Source organism: Crinia signifera, chromosome 5, assembly GCF_055691185.1.
Source record: "Crinia signifera chromosome 5, ASM5569118v1, whole genome shotgun sequence".
NCBI lineage: Eukaryota > Metazoa > Chordata > Amphibia > Anura > Myobatrachidae > Crinia > Crinia signifera.
Window position 1 is genome coordinate 138,324,923 of NC_139221.1, and position 15,602 is coordinate 138,340,524.

General features: G+C 57.8%; 1 long non-coding RNA gene across 4 annotated transcripts; it reads right to left on the minus strand.

Moving 5' to 3' along the window:
• Positions 1 to 1,351: 1,351 nt before the first annotated feature.
• LOC146079557 (uncharacterized) lies at positions 1,352 to 13,408 on the minus strand. Of its 4 annotated transcripts, XR_014474609.1 has the most exons (5): positions 12,813 to 13,357; positions 8,600 to 8,713; positions 7,741 to 7,941; positions 3,061 to 3,202; positions 1,352 to 1,635 (listed from the first exon to the last, which is right to left on the minus strand). It is a non-coding gene; the product is annotated as an uncharacterized LOC146079557 (long non-coding RNA). The 4 variants fall into 4 exon arrangements; XR_014474608.1 differs by lacking the exon at positions 7,741 to 7,941 and having other exon boundaries at positions 1,358 to 1,635; positions 12,813 to 13,332; XR_014474610.1 differs by lacking the exons at positions 3,061 to 3,202; positions 7,741 to 7,941 and having other exon boundaries at positions 1,360 to 1,635; positions 12,813 to 13,113.
• Positions 13,409 to 15,602: the final 2,194 nt, after the last annotated feature.

Below are 15,602 nucleotides of genomic sequence, written 5' to 3' on the forward strand. Positions count from 1 at the left end.
GGTTTCAGAAATGCCAGATCATGTGTAAGAAGCCTTAATGGGACATGTGAAACCGTAAGGTTTTTTGTCAATGTAATTTCATAGCTTTTTTCAATTTATTTTTTATTTATTTAAAATTTTAAATTTCAGTGTAAGAATAAAATTAGATTTTTTAAATGTTTAATGATAACACACCCCTGGGACAGCGTACACGCGGGGGGTGGGGCACTGGGGGGCAGCATACACACGGGGGCACTGTACACATGAAAGCACTGGGGGGAGGCAGCGTACACACGGGGGCACTGGGGGGACAGCGCGCACACGGGGGCACTGGGGTGGACAGCGCGCACACGGGGGCACTGGGGGGGACAGCGCGCACACGGGGGCACTGGGGGGGACAGCGCGCACACGGGGGCACTGGGGGGACAGCGCACACGGGGGCACTGGGGGGGTAGCGTACACACGGGAGCACTGGGGGGGCAGCGTACACACGGGGGCACTGGGGGGGCAGCGTACACACGGGCCACTGGGGGGGCAGCGTACACACGGGGCCACTGGGGGGACAGCGTACACACGGGGCCACTGGGGGGGACAGCGTACACACGGGGGCACTGGGGGCAGCGTACACACGGTGGCACTGGGGGGCAGCGTACAAACGGGGGGCACTGGGGGCAGCGTACACGCGGGGCAGCGTACACACAGGGGCACTGGGGGGGGCAGCGTACACACGGGGGCACTGGGGGGGGCAGCGTACACACGGGGGCACTGGGGGGGGCAGCGTACACACGGGGGCACTGGGGGGGCAGCGTACACACGGGGGCACTGGGGGGGCAGCGTACACACGGGGGCACTGGGGGGGGCAGCGTACACACGGGGGCACTGGGGGGGGCAGCGTACACACGGGGGCACTGGGGGGGGCAGCGTACACACGGGGGCACTGGGGGCAGCGTACACATGGGGGCACAGCGTACACACGGGGGCACTGGGGGGGCAGCGTACACACGGGGGCACTGGGGGGGCAGGGTACAAACGGGGGCACTGGGGGGGGGGACAGCATGCACACACGGGTTTACTGGGGGGGACAGAGCACACACGGGGCACTGGGGGGGACAGCGTACACACGGGGGCACTGGGGGGGACAGCGTACACACGGGGGCACTGGGGGGGACAGCGTACACACGGGGGCACTGGGGGGGACAGCGTACATACGGGGGCACTGGGGGGGACAGCGTACACACGGGGGCACTGGGGGGGACAGCGTACACACGGGGGCACTGGGGGGGGGGACAGCGTACACACAGGGGCACTGGGGGGGAGAGCGTACACACGGGGGCACTGGGAAGGGGACAGCGTACACACGGGGGCACTGGGAAGGGGACAGCGTACACATGGGGGCAGCATACACATGGGGGCTCTGGGAAGGGGACAGCGTACACATGGGGGCACTGGGTACACACGGGGACAGTGGGGTGGGGGACAGGGTACACACAGGGACAGTGGGGGGATGGATTTACCTGGATGCAGCTGCTCCTCTGATGGCCCGGGTGTCTTCTTTCTGCCTTCTCGGTGGCGGAGGCAACTCAAGGAAGCGCCTGAATCTGGTCCGCAGGCTGTGGAAGCTCCTCAGTCCTGGCGGTGGCATGGGGAGGTCAGCGTCTGGGCAGGAAATATAATAAATAATAATAAAGGGCTCAGTGTACACACGGAGGGGGGCACAGCGTACACACGGAGGGGGGGCAGCGCACACACGGATGCACTGTACACACGGGGCACTGGGGGGGAAGCGTACAAACGGGGGCACTGGGGGGCGGGACAGCGTACATACAGGGGCACTGGGGGGGACAGCATACATACGAGGGCACTGGGGGGTGCAGCATACACATGGAGGCAATGTGGGGGGACAGCATACACACGGGGGCACTGTACCCACGAAAGCACTGGGGGGGAGGCAGCATACACATGGGGGCACTGGGGGGGGACAGCGTACACACGGGGGCACTGGGGGGGCAGCGTACACACGGGGGCACTGGGGGGGGCAGCGTACACACGGGGGCACTGGGGGGGGCAGCGTACACAGGGGGGCACTGGGGGGGCAGCGTACACACGGGGGCACTGGGGGGGGCAGCGTACACCCGGGGGCACTGGGAAGGGGACAGCGTACACAGGGGGGCACTGGGAAGGGGACAGCGTACACACGGGGGCACTGGGAAGGGACAGAGCACACACGGGTGTACTGAGGGGGGACAGAGCACACACGGGGACACTGGGGGGGGGGGCAGTGTACACACGGGGCACTGGGGGGGCAGCGTACACACGGGGCACTGGGGGGGCAGCGTACACACGGGGGCACTGGGGGGACAGCGTACACACGGGGGCACTGGGGGGACAGCGTACACACGGGGGCACTGGGGGGACAGCGTACACACGGGGGCACTGGGGGGGGGGCAGCGTACACACGGGGGCACTGGGGGGGGACAGCGTACACAGGGGGGCACTGGGAAGGGGACAGCGTACACAGGGGGGCACTGGGAAGGGGACAGCGTACACACGGGGGCACTGGGAAGGGACAGAGCACACACGGGTGTACTGGGGGGGACAGAGCACACACGGGGACACTGGGGGGGGGGCAGCGTACACACGGGGGCACTGGGGGGGCAGCGTACACACGGGGGCACTGGGGGGGCAGCGTACACACGGGGGCACTGGGAAGGGGACAGCGTACACATGGGGGCTCTGGGAAGGGGACAGCATACACATGGGGGCACTGGGAAGGGGACAGCGTACATATGGGGGCACTGGGAAGGGGACAGCGTACACATGGGGGCACTGGGAAGGGGACAGCGTACACATGGGGGCTCTGGGAAGGGGACAGCGTACACATGGGGGCTCTGGGAAGGGGACAGCGTACACATGGGGGCTCTGGGAAGGGGACAGCGTACACATGGGGGCTCTGGGAAGGGGACAGCGTACACATGGGGGCTCTGGGAAGGCGACAGCGTACACATGGGGGTACTGGGTACACACGGGGACAATGGGGTGGGGGACAGGGTACACACAGGGACAGTGGGGGGACGGATTTACCTGGATGCAGCTGCTCCTCTGATGGCCTGGGTGTCTTCTTTCTGCCTTCTCGGTGGCGAGGGCAACTCAAGGAAGCGCCTGAATCTGGTCTGCAGGCTGTGGAAGCTCCTCAGTCCTGGCGGTGGCATGGGGAGGTCAGCGTCTGGGCAGGAAATATAATAAATAATAATATTAAAGGGCTCAGTGTACACACGGAGGGGGGCACAGCGTACACACGGGGGGCACAGCGTACACACGGAGGGGAGGGCACAGCATACACACGGAGGGGAGGGGACAGCATACACACGGAGGGGAGGGGACAGCATACACACGGAGGGGGGGGGGGCAGCATACACACGGAGGGGGGGGGGGGCAGCATACACACGGAGGGGGGGGGGCAGCATACACACGGAGGGGGGGGCACAGCATACACACGGAGAGGGGGGCACAGCATACACACGGAGGAGGGGGGCAGCGTACACACGGAGGAGGGGGGCAGCGCACACACGGAGGAGGGGGACAGCGCTCACACGGAGGAGGGACAGCATACATACAGGGGCACTGGGGGGGACAGCATACATACGGGGGCATTGGGGGGGACAGCATACACACGGGGGCACTGTACCCACGGAAGCACTGGGGGGAGGCAGCATACACACGGGGGCACTGGGGGGGACAGCGTACACACGGGGGCACTGGGGGGGCAGCGTACACACGGGGGCACTGGGGGGGGGCAGCGTACACACGGGGGCACTGGGGGGGGACAGCGTACACGCGGGGGACACTGGGGAGGGGACAGCGTACACGCGGGGGACACTGGGGAGGGGACAGCGTACACGCGGGGGACACTGGGGAGGGGACAGCGTACACGCGGGGGACACTGGGGAGGGGACAGCGTACACGCGGGGGACACTGGGGAGGGGACAGCGTACACGCGGGGGACACTGGGGAGGGGACAGCGTACACGCGGGGGACACTGGGGAGGGGACAGCGTACACGCGGGGGACACTGGGGAGGGGACAGCGTACACGCGGGGGACACTGGGGAGGGGACAGCGTACACGCGGGGGACACTGGGGAGGGGACAGCGTACACGCGGGGGACACTGGGGAGGGGACAGCGTACACGCGGGGGACACTGGGGAGGGGACAGCGTACACGCGGGGGACACTGGGGAGGGGACAGCGTACACGCGGGGGACACTGGGGAGGGGACAGCGTACACGCGGGGGACACTGGGGAGGGGACAGCGTACACGCGGGGGACACTGGGGAGGGGACAGCGTACACGCGGGGGACACTGGGGAGGGGACAGCGTACACGCGGGGGACACTGGGGAGGGGACAGCGTACACGCGGGGGACACTGGGGAGGGGACAGCGTACACGCGGGGGACACTGGGGAGGGGACAGCGTACACGCGGGGGACACTGGGGAGGGGACAGCGTACACGCGGGGGACACTGGGGAGGGGACAGCGTACACGCGGGGGACACTGGGGAGGGGACAGCGTACACGCGGGGGACACTGGGGAGGGGACAGCGTACACGCGGGGGACACTGGGGAGGGGACAGCGTACACGCGGGGGACACTGGGGAGGGGACAGCGTACACGCAGGGGACACTGGGGAGGGGACAGCGTACACGCGGGGGACACTGGGGAGGGGACAGCGTACACGCGGGGGACACTGGGGAGGGGACAGCGTACACGCGGGGGACACTGGGGAGGGGACAGCGTACACGCGGGGGACACTGGGGAGGGGACAGCGTACACGCGGGGGACACTGGGGAGGGGACAGCGTACACGCGGGGGACACTGGGGAGGGGACAGCGTACACGCGGGGGACACTGGGGAGGGGACAGCGTACACGCGGGGGACACTGGGGAGGGGACAGCGTACACGCGGGGGACACTGGGGAGGGGACAGCGTACACGCTGGGGACACTGGGGAGGGGACAGCGTACACGCTGGGGACACTGGGGAGGGGACAGCGTACACGCTGGGGACACTGGGGAGGGGACAGCGTACACGCTGGGGACACTGGGGAGGGGACAGCGTACACGCTGGGGACACTGGGGAGGGGACAGCGTACACGCGGGGGACACTGGGGAGGGGACAGCGTACACGCGGGGGACACTGGGGAGGGGACAGCGTACACGCGGGGGACACTGGGGAGGGGACAGCGTACACGCGGGGGACACTGGGGAGGGGACAGCGTACACGCGGGGGACACTGGGGAGGGGACAGCGTACACGCGGGGGACAGCGTACACATGGGCACTGGGGGGGACAGGGCACACACAGGGATAGTGGGGTGGGGGACAGGGTACATACAGGGATAGTGGGGTGGCGGACAGGGTACACACAGGGACAGTGGGGGAACGGATTTACCTTGGTGCAGCTGCAGGACAGGGGGGAGAGTACACACGGGGGGCAGCAAACAAACGGCGGGCACTGGGGGGGACAGCATACACACGGCGGGCACTTGGGGGGAGTAGGGTACATACAGGGACAGTGACGGGGGAAAGGGTATGCACAGAGTCTGGGTGTAGGAAATATAATAATAATAATTATTACAATAACAATAATAATAATGCGTACACACGGGGGGGCACAGCGTACACACGGGGGGGGGCACAGCGTACACACGGGGGGCACAGCGTACACACGGGGGGGGGCACAGCGTACACACGGGGGGGGGCACAGCGTACACACGGGGGGGGGCACAGCGTACACACGGGGGGGGGCACAGCGTACACACGGGGGGGGCACAGCGTACACACGGGGGGGGCACAGCGTACACACGGGGGGGGGGCACTGGGGGGCAGCTTACACATGGGGGGGCACAGCGTACACATGGGGGGGGCACAGCATACACACGGGGGGCACAGCGTACACACGGGGGGGGCACAGCGTACACACGGGGGGGGCACAGCGTACACACGGGGGGGGCACAGCGTACACACGGGGGGGGCACAGCGTACACACGGGGGGGGGCACAGCGTACACACGGGGGGGGGGCACAGCGTACACACGGGGGGGGGCACAGCGTACACACGGGGGGGGGCACAGCGTACACACGGGGGGGGGCACAGCGTACACACGGGGGGGGGGGCACAGCGTACACACGGGGGGGGGGCACAGCGTACACACGGGGGGGGGGCACAGCGTACACACGGGGGGGGGGGCACAGCGTACACACGGGGGGGGGCACAGCGTACACACGGGGGGGGGCACAGCGTACACACGGGGGGGGGCACAGCGTACACACGGGGGGGGCACAGCGTACACACGGGGGAGGCACAGCGTACACACGGGGGGGGGGCACAGCGTACACACGGGGGGGGGCACAGCGTACACACGGGGGGGGCACAGCGTACACACGGGGGAGGCACAGCGTACACACGGGGGGGGGGCACAGCGTACACACGGGGGGGGCACAGCGTACACACGGGGGGGCACAGCGTACACACGGGGGGGGGCACAGCGTACACACGGGGGGGGCACAGCGTACACACGGGGGGGCAGCGTACACACGGGGGGGCAGCGTACACACGGGGGGGCAGCGTACACACGGGGGGGCAGCGTACACACGGGGGCACAGCGTACACACGGGGGGGCACTGGGGAGGGACAGCGTACACACGGGGGGGCACTGGGGAGGGACAGCGTACACATGGGCGGGCACAGCGTACACAAATGGGGGGGCACAGTGAGGGGATGACAGCGTACACATGGGGGCACTTTATAGTTAGGCTGTGGGGGCTGTATAAATAGTTAGGCTGTGGGGGTGCGGGATTATAGTTAGGCTGCAGGGGGGGTGTAGAGTTAGGGTTGGGCTACAGGGGGGTGTATAGTTAGGCTGTGGGGGTGGGGATGTATATTTAGTTAGGATGTGGGGATGGGGGGTGTATAGTTAGGCTGCAGGGGTGCGGAGATTATAGTAAAGCTGCAGGGGGGTGAATAGTTAGTTAGGCTGCAGGGGTGGTGGGGGGTGTATAGTTAGGGATGCGCTACAGGGGGGTGTATAGTTAGCTAGGCTGCGGGCAGGGGCGGATTGGGGACTAAAAGTGGCCCTGGAAAATATCTGGAAGTGGCCTCACGTGGGCAGCACCAAATCAACAATAGGTGGAGCCTAATTGCAAGGGGTGTGCCCTAGCATGGAAAAAGGTGTGCCCATTATGCCAAGGTACTGCCCATTACATATTATGCCACACACCGTAATGCCAATTACACATTATACCTCAAACCGGAAGTAGTAGCAGATAGGGACTAAGCCGCCATTTGGGGTGCTAAGGGGCAGGGGCTGAAGGGGGGGGGGCAGCGGGAGATTTGCCCAACTTCCCAGGGGGGGGTACCTGATTTTCGGCCATTCCTGTAGATTTGACAACCATGTTTTAACTATTACATATATAAATGTTCATGTTGTTTATTTGTTGTGGAGAAGTGAGTAGGGATGGCCATCAACCAGCCCGACCCGCTCAGGCATCTGCTTTTCAGAATCATGCGGCAGGACACATCAAGCAGGGCCGGATTACCAATGAGCCTGATGGAGCTGCAGCTCCAGGACCATACTCCAAATAGGCCCAGAGCATCTGCAGAACTGGCTGCTGCAGAAGAAAATATTTATTTCCCTCTCCTGCAGCGTCCTAATTTGTATTGTATTGGGGGAAAATGCCTCAGGGGCCATCTATAAAAAAAATACACTTACAAATTGCCCTGCGGCAGCCGCCCCACGCTCCGGCGGCTGCCGCAGGTTAAGAGTCACCGGTCTGTGTGGCCCGCCCGGCGGCTGTCCAGGGAGTCAAGTACAGGGGAAATCTCACGAGAAGTCGGTAGCTCTCGGTAGAGCCAGATCGGATGCATACCCTTTTTTCACTGCCCGCTACACAAGTCCTGCCCTGGTCAGAACCTGGGTAAAAGAGACACGGGTTAACCCGTTTTACACCGCCGCTGACCCGAGACCACAAGGAAAAAAAAAAAAATTTTGCGGTGGTGTAAGAGGGGTATTAGTAATAAGTAAGAGATGTAATTATAGGATTATACTTTTAAAGATAGAGGCAGGGCTATTTTTCAGCAGGCTCCAGCAGGAACTGAGGCCCTTATTCTAGTTCACTCTTTCTGACAAAATATTTCTTAGATGGACAAAACCATGTGCACTGCAGGTGAGGCAGGTGTAAAACCCCACCCAAATCTAATTATCTCTGCACAAGTAACACCTGCCTCACCTGCAGTGCACATGGTTTTGTCCATCTAAGAAATATTTTGTCAGAAAGAGTGAACTAGAATAAGGGCCTCAGTTCCTGCTGGAGCCTGCTGAAAAATAGCCCTGGATAGAGGTGTGTATATATCCTCATTCGGCGTAATGTCAGTGAAACCAATTTATTCAGAATCCTGATTGGAATTTGTGAGTGAAGGAGTTTTTACCTGGACAGTTCGTAAACTAAAATATAAAGTGTGCCAGCGCTGGCTGAATAAAATGCAAAACAATTCAAAATTAAATATAAATGGTTTTACTTTAAAATAAAACACCATAAAAAACAGTAATAAATAGTTCAATCAACAAGTACTTCATTTTCCTCTTCAGAGAACCGCAGTGCTCTTTTCTTTTTTGCACACTTTCATCACACTGGGATTTGTGGCTTGTGCTTGCGTGATCCTGCTGACTATCTTCCTCCCCACTGCTAGAATTAGAAGACAAAAAAAAAAGTAACAGCATAGTGTTTATTTAAAGATACAGGTTACGTGCAGTAAGAAAAATAAGTATTAATTTGAAGTTTGGCATTAAGGGCCCCATTTATCTATGATCACATATTCAATGCAATATGGCAGAAAAATGATTGCACAGGATCACATTTGCGCTCATATCAATTGAATTTTTCACCCAGCAGGTGAAGCTCAGCACATCACAGGGACAGGCTCCTGCATGATACATCCTGGTGCATTTTACAATGTGATCCTACGCGATGATATTTCGGTCAGATCCTTTATAAATGGGCCCCCATGTCAGAGGGAGAGAGAGGCAGTGTAATGGAGTATAAATGACATGGGGAGGAGGGGGGATAGAGAATAAAGCAAGAGAGTGTTCAGGGGAGAAAGAGTGGGGTGAGAGAGTGAGCACTACAAGCCCCATTTATCAAGTATTATTTGTGGCTAAGGGGCCCATTTATCATGATCGCATTTACAACGCGATCTGGCCGGAATATTACCGGCCAGGATCGCATTGTAAAATGCGATCATATCGGGGCAATGTATCATTTTTAAGGGCGCAGGGACAGGGCTCCGATAGGAGCCCGTCCCTGCGAAGCCCTTACCCGGGAGGTCAGCGCATGCGCGGTTATGCGCTGACCCCCGCCGACCCCTCTTACCCCACTGCCCTGCTCGGGCAGTGCGAAGTGTAGCCATATGCTACAAAGGGCTATCGCCATATTACAATGGCGATAGCCCAGGGGTGTGATGCCAGGCTGCCTGATGTTGATACATCGGGCAGCTTCGCATCCCCCTTAGAAACCTATGGGGGATGCGGCCAGCGGCGCTGCAGGGAGGATCGCAGCAGGGATACTAAATATTTGCGGTGAACCCCCGAAAACGGATGTTTCCGGGGATTTAACCGCAAATATTGCTTGATAAATGCGGCCCTAAATCCCCTAAAACACCCATTTTCGGGGGTCAAATATTATGTATCCCCTCAATGTAATAAAGGGGGACAGCCCTGCAACGCCGCCGGCCACATCCCCCATAGGTTTCTATGGGGGATGCGATGCTGCCTGATGTATCAACATCGGGCAGCCTGGCTTCGCATTCCTGGGCCATCGCCATTCTGAGATGGCGATAGCCCATTGTAGCCTATGGCTGCGGGATTGCACTGCCGAGAGGGGCAGTGCGGTCACAGGGGGTCAGCGCATAATCGCGCATGCGCAGACCCCCCCCCCCCCCGGCTTCTGGGTCAGGGCTTCGCAGGGATGGGCTCCTTTCGGAGCCCTGTCCCTGCACCCTCAAAATTATACATCTAGGCGGTATTTCACAATACCACAATGCGATGGCACCACGTCGGCATTGCACATTGATGATAAATGCGCCCCTTAGTGTACCCCCCTAAATACTAGCAAATTGCTAAACTGCAAGGAGTCGGCCAGGCTGGGGCATACTTTGCTGCAGTGCAGGGAGGCAGCTACATCCTCCCACACGACAACACACTGACACACACACATTGCATGGGGACCAGGGGCACACTGACTGACTGACACACACACATTGTATGGGGACCAGGGGCACACTGACTGACTGACTGACACACACACATTGTATGGGGACCAGGGGCACACTGACTGACACACACACATTGCATGGGGACCAGGGGCACACTGACTGACTGACACACACACATTGTATGGGGACCAGGGGCACACTGACTGACTGACTGACACACACACATTGTATGGGGACCAGGGGCACACTGACTGACACACACACATTGCATGGGGACCAGGGGCACACTGACTGACTGACACACACACATTGTATGGGGACCAGGGGCACACTGACTGACTGACTGACACACACACATTGTATGGGGACCAGGGGCACACTGACTGACACACACACATTGCATGGGGACCAGGGGCACACTGACTGACTGACACACACACATTGTATGGGGACCAGGGGCACACTGACTGACTGACTGACACACACACATTGTATGGGGACCAGGGGCACACTGAATGACTGACTGACACACACACATTGTATGGGGACCAGGGGCACACTGACTGACTGACACACACACACACATTGGCCCTTATTCTAATCGGATCGGTACGGCCCGCGTGCGGCCGTACCGCCGATGTTTTTACTCTGCACATGCGCAGAGGTGAATCTGCGCATGTGCAGCCCCCTTCGCCGCAGACGTATTTCGTCCGCCGCAAAGGGGGCGTATAGGGGCGTGAGAGGCATCATGCCCTCATTTCCCTATGTGTACGCCCCGCGTTTCATGGGCGTTCCCATGCAAACGCGGGGCGTATGCATGGTAATGAGGCCATGACGCAACTCATGGGGGCGGAAAGCTGACGTCGCCGGATGTCAGCTTTCAGCCCCCATACAAGCTACCACACGGACGATTGTCCGTGTGGTCTCAGCTTGCGGGAGCTGCCGCGGCGTGCGGACCTGCCTTCGATGGTCGACGACCATCGAATGCAGGGGGCAGCTCCCACCATGGTGGAGGCGTAGCCTCCACCATTTTTATGCGGATCGCCAGCCGTCCGTGTACGGACGGCCGTGGCGATCCGTAGGGTGGGCGGGGATTGGTTTGTGCGGCCGGAGCCCCGTGTGCGGCTCTGGCCGCACCAACCAGAATAAGGGCCATTGTATGGGGACCAGGGGCACACTGACTGACTGACACACACACATTGTATGGGGACCAGGGGCACACTGACTGACTGACACACACACACATTGTATGGGGACCAGGGGCACACTGACTGACTGACACACACACACATTGTATGGGGACCAGGGGCACACTGACTGACTGACTGACACACACACATTGTATGGGGACCAGGGGCACACTGACTGACTGACTGACACACACACATTGTATGGGGACCAGGGGCACACTGACTGACTGACTGACACACACACATTGTATGGGGACCAGGGGCACACTGACTGACTGACTGACTGACACACACACATTGTATGGGGACCAGGGGCACACTGACTGACTGACACACACATTGTATGGGGACCAGGGGCACACTGACTGACACACACACATTGTATGGGGACCAGGGGCACACTGACTGACTGACTGACACACACACATTGTATGGGGACCAGGGGCACACTGACTGACTGACTGACTGACACACACACATTGTATGGGGACCAGGGGCACACTGACCGACTGACTGACTGACACACACATTGTATGGGGACCAGGGGCACACTGACTGACTGACACACACACATTGTATGGGGACCAGGGGCACACTGACTGACTGACTGACTGACACACACATTGTATGGGGACCAGGGGCACACTGACTGACTGACACACACATTGTATGGGGACCAGGGGCACACTGACTGACACACACACATTGTATGGGGACCAGGGGCACACTGACTGACTGACTGACACACACACATTGTATGGGGACCAGGGGCACACTGACTGACTGACTGACTGACACACACACATTGTATGGGGACCAGGGGCACACTGACCGACTGACTGACTGACACACACATTGTATGGGGACCAGGGGCACACTGACTGACTGACACACACATTGTATGGGGACCAGGGGCACACTGACTGACTGACACACACATTGTATGGGGGCCAGGGGCACACTGACTGACTGACACACACATTGTATGGGGACCAGGGGCACACTGACTGACACACACAGTGTATGGGGACCAGGGGCACACTGACTGACTGACACACACATTGTATGGTGACCAGGGGCACACTGACTGACACACTAACACACACACACACACACACACACACACACACACACACACACACACACACACACACTGCTGAACTCTGTCACCATACACTGGACTGCACGCAGAATATCTGACCCCAGCTCCATGTGCAGACGCTGCCTTGCTGCACAGTTATACAAGCTCCCCCATGCTGAATACCTCTGTGGTTAGCTGTCCTCCGGAAGAGAAGCCAGGAGCAGCCATTCCCTGCCTCCCTTGGGGAAACAAGCACCCCTTGCCCTCAGCCCCCATTCTGACCCACCATATTACAATACTTACAGTTTAGGAAGACTGGGAGGCAGGTTCCACGGGGCTTCTCTCTGTGCTCCCAGCAGGTCTGCAGTGTACAGGAAGTGCCTGTGTTGTAGCTGGCAACGCCCCTTCCTTTCTGCACGAACAATGATTGGCCTGGGGGGAAAGGGGGAGTGTCCAGGGGAGTGTTCTCTCTTCGCCTCTGCAGGGAGCTAATATCGCAGGAACAGCTCGCTTTCGCACCTGCTCTCCCTGCCCACCTCCCTTCATAAATCCAGGTGATGTAGCACAACATCGCAATGCGATGTTAATGCGATGTTCATCGATATTATCGCAAAAACATCGCGGTTTATTGATAAATGTGCCCGTTAGTGTAATGTGCCTGGAGTGTCCAGTTACTTCTAAAAATAAGGGATGAGGCTGCTGCTTTCAGCTTTTCCCGTGCGGATATTAGAGATGATGCTACCGAGTGGTGTCACCAATTGATTTTCCTCGGCAGCAGGGGGTTGGTGGGGGCATAGATGGGTGTCACTAGCACCTTGTAATAATTATACCCAGCCTCTGTACGCCTGCCAATCCTAGTCACAGATCCACACATGAGTCTATGGGGATACCTCACTGAGTGTCCGGGTCCCATAGCAAGCGTACTCTCCAGATGCCCTAAGCCCATTCAGATGCCCTAAGCCCATTCAGATGCCCTAGAGCTTAGGCAACTGCCCAATCTGCCAATGGGCTAAGGCCAGCTCTGCCAGAGCAACACATCCCGCTGGCTGCCACATAGAGCAGCACTGTAAATTTTGAACTTCCCGGCAGTGCAGTGAATAAATTAATGACGTCACTCACTCAGCTTACAGTCATCTCTGGCACAGCACGGACGTACTAAACTATATAATTACAGCCATGTCAGGGCTAATGATCACCCAGCACCCATCCTTACCCCCACCCACACTCCCATGTATAACATAAACACCGCATATTCCACTTACACAAAATAATTTATGTTTGCGAGCAGGAGTCGGCCATCTTGGTACACCCAAGTGAAGCCACTCTGTGTACTCCCCCAGCTGATGGCTCCTGCGGCTGCGCAACAAGTTGGAGCTCCTATCTCTATAATGGGGCATGTTTCACTAAATTATAAAAAAACTGTACCTATCTGAAAATCCTCAACCCCAAAAGGCACTCCACTGGGACAATATCTACCTAATAAAACAAACCCCAAGTCTCAATTGTTCCTCTACCCCGAGTTATGCCTTCCCAAAAAAAACCTCATAGACTAACATGGGTGACAAAGTGTCATTTCGCGAGTGTCAGGAAAAAACTGGCAGTTGGAAGTTTAGATCGCTCCCAATTGGTCATTTTTTTATATTTCAACCTGAAATTTGGCACGCAGCACCGGTTGACGATTCTATGCGTACATGCCAAATTTCAGTTCAGTATGCCCAGTCACTTTTGAGGTGCAGTCCCTCAAACACCATGCCCCCATCCGAAAAGTTCCCTATGGGAAAAATCCGTTCGTTGGATTCAGCCTTAATATAAGGGCACTACCGTGCCCTTATAATATATATATATATAAGCATATGCAGGATGGCACTCGGAGAAGGATAGATAGTATGGGGGGTGCAGGGTCCTTAAAGGTTAATTAAGACAGGACTTACCCAAGCCTCCGTGAAGGAAAGGAATGGACCAGCACTCACAGTTTGATGAAAAAAAGATTGTTTGTATTAGCAGTTACAGCATGGTGTACAAGCAGGCTGACCCAACAGCCGTTTCAACTGGATGCCTTTCCAGTTTTCATCAGGGGTGCATCACTGTGTTAACAGACACGTATATATAGCATAAAAATAGGGCGCCAAAACCCGCCCAGCTCAAAGCCGACAGGCGCTGGATGCTCTGTAGCGTGGTGCTGATTGACAGCTCCCCGTTTGAAAGGCATCCAGTTGAAACGGCTGTTGGGTCAGCCTGCTTGTACACCATGCTGTAACTGCTAATACAAACAATCTTTTTTTCATCAAACTGTGAGTGCTGGTCCATTCCTTTCCTTCACGGAGGATTGGGTAAGTCCTGTCTATATATATATATATATATATATATATATATACATTTCTACCCAATAGTGGCGTGGCGCCCAAAATAAAGTCCACAATGCACTCTTGCTAGATCCCAATCCAGTGAAGTAAACAGGAGATGTATTTCCAATAATTGTTTATTTATCTTCATAGGATTGTCAAGGTATAAAACGCTTGTAGAGGTGCAACGCGTTTCGTCTCATAGAGACTTCATCAGGGGAAAATAATGTTCTTGTGATCTTGAATTTTTGAGATCGGTAGAACGATTACTTCTTTATAGAAATGTTTTCCAAAGAGATTTAATTATAAGGACATGGTGTCCCTTGAACCTATATTAGGGATATACAACATTAATAGTTGATTGGATATGAGTATGCCTTTTATGGTGGCCTATGGTTTAACAGGATTAAGTATTCCTGTTAGCCTCCTCTGTGTCGGAGCTAAAAAACATACCTAAAACACGGATGACAATCCTTCATCCAATATAAAAGCAAATAAATCTTCAGTGAGACTTCTGGTTGCTTCAGAGAGGCTAGCAGAATGCATAATTACACACATACATATGGAAACCCACTATAAAATTCCTGCGTTTGCCCCTGGGCGCCAGCACCACGCATGAAAATATGGAGGGGAGGGGGAAGGGGGGGGGGGGGTGGGCACTGTGACATGAGCTTGCTCCGGGTGCTATGGCTTCATGCTACACCACTGATTGTGTTCTTATTTGTTCTGACCTATAGTGTACACAATGACC